The following is a 5,000-nucleotide window of genomic DNA, read 5'->3' as shown; positions in this document are numbered from 1 at the left end:
ATGTACCCTAATCTTCTTTTGTTCATTTAAGCATTATGGAATCTAATGCTATTTGTACATCTAAACATAACTGGCCCTAATGCTATATTGTGACAATTGAAACATTTTTTTTTATCGTAGCTTTGATATGGCTAAACTCAGAAATGAGAGCCACCTTAATTGAATATATCCCATTCTTACCACTGCAGTTACAGTATTTTCAATTTGAATTATACGTTATTGAAAACAATACTCCAATGCTATCCTAATCTGTTATATTGTAATAATAACTGCGTTTTACAAAATATCTGGTGATGAACAATCCTCTTTGTGATTATTTGTGAAGATATTTTTCCCCGACATATTACCACACGGGATGAAACGTTAAACTCAGCATGTCTGTGGAAATTAAAATTTCTTGACATATTTCATATTTGTGTGTCTCCATGATGAGCAAAGCTGTACTAGTCAGGGTCACCCATATTAGGTTGGTTAGCTGTGAGCAATCAGACCAAAGTCTCTTACCATCAGCAATCCGCAGTGACCAGCGTGGTGATGAAAATGGCGAAATCCCTGACATGAATGAAAACATTCTTGAGACTTTTGTCGTGTCGTGAACTAGAATTGGCTGCATATTTTGCCTTTGTGTACTCACACACACACACACACACACACACACACACACACACACACACACACACATATATATATATATATATATATATATATATATATATATATATATATATATATATATATATATATATATAAAGTATACATATAAGTATATATAATTTTGCAAAAAGAACAAGGAAGTAGTAGATAAAAATGAGAAGGAAACAGTTTTTTTTCGTATATTGTCAACATATTGTACCTCGAAAATGTATTGAGGACATACGAAAGTTCCTACGAAAGTCCCTGGTACCTCCGCCTTCTTATATATCACTTTTTGGTTCCTTTTGCAACATTTATATATATATATATATATATATATATATATATATATATATATATATATATATATATTTATACGTATACATATATATATATTATATATATACATGTACATATATATATATATATATATATATATATATATATATATATATATATATATGTATATATGTATATATATATATATATATATATATATATATATATATATATATATATATATATATATATATATATATATGGTGTGTGTGTGTGTAGGCGCTTGTTATATAAAGGAGACATAAGCTTATATGTGTATGACCAAATTGTGGATTTTCAAGTCATACATAGCATATAGGCTAATTACTATTATGTACTCATAACATATGTGTATTTGTACATGATCAAGAATGCCATTATTAGTTTACCGTTCTTATATTATTTCATGATCTTCAGCGGTTTCCAATTACTTTTGTCCATTACCCCACTTTTTCCAAAAATCTGGCTAGGAGCAAGCTCGTTACCCCCGCAACATAACTATTATTTTCAACATAATTAATGTAAAGCAAACTTTTAGTTGGTTGAACCTTCCCATTTTTTTTCAATTATTATTGAAACAAATATAACAAGTAGTACTACTAATTTTATTGAAAATAAGGATAAAAAATGCCTACATATAATAACGCTGAAATAAATGAAGAGAATATATAATTAAAATATTGTTCATCAAGGGAAAAATGTCAATTAAATAAATGAATAAAGTAATTTAATGTAAATAATCACACCAGTTGAAAATTAGTGCGAAAAATATATGTATGTACTTAAAAAAATTCAGTATTGTAAAAAATGACCACTTAGGTTTGAGATAATTTCAGTAATGCTAAGAGAGAGTTTAGCAAGGGCACAATTGATGTCATTCTCTGGGTTCGATCTATTTCTCTCCTTGCTTCGGATGATCAAGAGCTGAAAAGCTGGCCTCACACATGTAAGTTAAACCAAGTAGTAAAAGCATTTGCTCTGCCTCTAAACGTGCCAGATGGAACTCTTTGTTGTGGCTAATCCAAAATGTAGATAATTTCATGTAGTTAAATTCATTTTATATGAGGTTGCTTGCTTTTACGTCAAGTATTTCTTCGAGATCATTTGTTTTTCTTCGGACAGATGTTCAGTGTTACATGTGAATGAATTCTGAATAGAAGCATAGTTGAGTTGGTTAATTCCAGGGAAATAGTCTTCCATCCTCAGACGCAGGCTATTTAAATGCCCACTCATTATACTCCCCATATCACTCAAGTGTACAGATCTGTATCTTCCAAAAACTCCCCCAACTAAGTAAATGCAGCTTTTATGCCAGTTTTTAATCTTGAGTCCCAAAACTCCAGCTTGCTACGAAATTCTTGTATTTTTTTTCATTCAATGAGATAGCATATTCTTCTGGTACTTGTATTGAAGTGTTATGGCATTCATATGCAAAAATATGTTCATTACATAGCACAGAATGGAGATCCATTTTGGATTTCTCAGTTTCCGTGCTAAATTGTGCCCCTTATCGTCCAAAAATATTTAAATCTCAGTTTTGATCTGAAATACTAATTCGAGAACATTTCCTCGGGACAGTCATCTAGTTGGAGCATAATACAACAGACAGCGATGTTCAGAATCAATCTTCCCACTCAAAGAAATAGACAGTCTTGATTTTAAAGTACTTGACTTAATGTAACTAACTATTTTCATGACGTCACACATCTCCTCCGAATCCAGTTGCAAAGACTTTTTTACTAGTGCTTGAGGATGCATAATACAGTGTGTTGCAATAACTGAAGGATTTTCCTTTTTCACATGCTCCAAAAATCCTGAGCTAACACCAAGCATAGATGGCACCCCATCTATTGTGACTCCAATGCAGTTTTTCCTATATAGTTGCATCTCTGGTTCATCTAAAAAGGCATTAACTTTACTGAATACATCTACACCCTTTTTTGTTTCATCCAGTTGAATGGCGAAGATACCACTGTGTTTTACCTGTGAACTAATTGATACTTGATATCAGTTGACAGTTTATCTATCTTACGCTTAATTGTGTTGGATAGTGGTACCAATTTCAATCTGTCAGCTTGGTTAGGTCCACACATGATTTCAGCCATTCTTACTGTTATCCCATAACTCCTCTGAGGTGACAACTAATTGCCGGCTAGAGATGACTAGACGTTCGCTAATATTTAAATGTTTAATCTTTTTAATGACAATAATACCCACACACACGCATATATATATATATATATATATATATATATATATATATATATATATATATATATATATATATATATATATATATATATATATATATATATATATATATATTACAGCACCTGTCAAAATAGAAACTGCCACTACCCCAAACAAAATGGAAATTACCCCAAGTGGGTTAATCTTGGAGGAAAATCCTCCTAGGGGTTAATTTACCCCTATTTGGGAACCGCTGTTTTAAACCAAGCTGAGAAATTAATCCTCCTAGGGGTTAATTTACCCCTATTTGGGAACCGCTATTTTAAACCAAGCTGAGAAATATGAGGTGTTCTTCGCTGTATAAGGAAGTCAAAACAAATTTTTACGACCAGGCTAGGAGAGCCGTAGTTATCAGGCGCTTTTTCGATATGGCTACGGATAAACTACTGAACGCGCCTTGGAGGGAAACACCCCCCCCCCTCCCTGCTATTAACCACACCTAGCCACCCCATTTCCCTCCCCACCCTCCAAGACCCCCATTTCTCTGCATGTATTCTTCTTTGCGTTGACATTGTTGAAAGAAAGACATACCTCCATGGCGACGATCACTTGTCATTACTTCCGAAGTGGCAATTAGAGTCAAGCTCGTATTGCAATTACGGGTAATTAGATATAATTACAGAGAGCATTGAGGGAACGCATACTCCTTTCCCCAGGGCAAGGATTTCCTCGGGATTTTTAATTGGCAGCCTCGTTCGGGAGGTTGCGACCTAGAAATTCTTTTCTCCTCGATACTGCAGGAGATAAAGATGGATAAAGATGCTGAGAATGGTTACTTGCAGAGATTCGGCCGATTATAAAAATGGTGTGGTACAGAAGTTGGGTTATGGAGAAATGAGGGTTTGCAGAAAAGGAGCATTGCGGTTGGGGGTACTGAAGAAAAGGGCCTCTGCAGAAATGGGGCACTGAAAATGAGGGTTTGCGGAAATGGAGCATTGCAGTTGGGGGTACTGAAGAAAAGGACCTGTGCAGAAATGGGGCTCTGAAAATAAGGGTTTGCAGAAAAGGAGCATTGCTGTTGTGTACTAAAGAAAAGGGCCTCTGCAGAAATGGGGTACTGAAAATGAGGGTTTGCAGAAAAGGAGCATTGCGGTTGGGGGCACTGAAGAAAAGGGCCTCTGCAGAAATGGGGCACTGAAAATGAGGGTTTGCGGAAATGGAGCATCGCAATTGGGGATACTGAGGAAAAAGACCTGTTTCAAGGCCGCTCATGAATGGCAGAGGCAAGGGACAGTGACAGTGCCCTATCGAGCAGGACAATGCTCTAGAGACTGACCATATATAGATATGAGGATCGCCTAAGCCTCCTTTACACCCAAGCTAGGACCAAGGAGGGATAGGCATTTGCGGCTGGTGAATCAGAAGATAGGCCTATAGGCTCCCTCAAACCCCCCACCCTTAGCTCACATGGATGGTGAGGTTGCAGCAACTAAAGATACTAACTGAAATGGATATAACGTTTACAAAACAGTCTCAAAGATATTAGGTTTGTACAGATGGGCTTTGAAGATATGAGGTATTTGAGAATTTTTTTTTTTTTTTAGAAAGGGGTTTTTGAACATGCAGAAATGGAGCACTGAAAATGAGCGTTTGTAGAAACAGGCCAATCCTGAGCTAGATGTTTCCCAAAACTGAGTATTGAATAAAAGGGTATACAGTATATGCAAAAACAGTGTCGTTGACATGAGGTTTTACAAAAGGGGCTTTGAAAAAATTAGGTGCCTGAGAAATATGTTTTAGAAATAATAATAATAATAATAATAATAATAATAATAATAATAATGATAATAATAATAATA

Source organism: Palaemon carinicauda, chromosome 1 (genome assembly GCF_036898095.1).
Source record: "Palaemon carinicauda isolate YSFRI2023 chromosome 1, ASM3689809v2, whole genome shotgun sequence".
In the NCBI taxonomy this organism is placed as follows: Eukaryota; Metazoa; Arthropoda; class Malacostraca; order Decapoda; family Palaemonidae; genus Palaemon; species Palaemon carinicauda.
The sequence above is the reverse complement of the archived record's forward strand: the minus strand, read 5'-3'. Positions refer to the sequence as shown.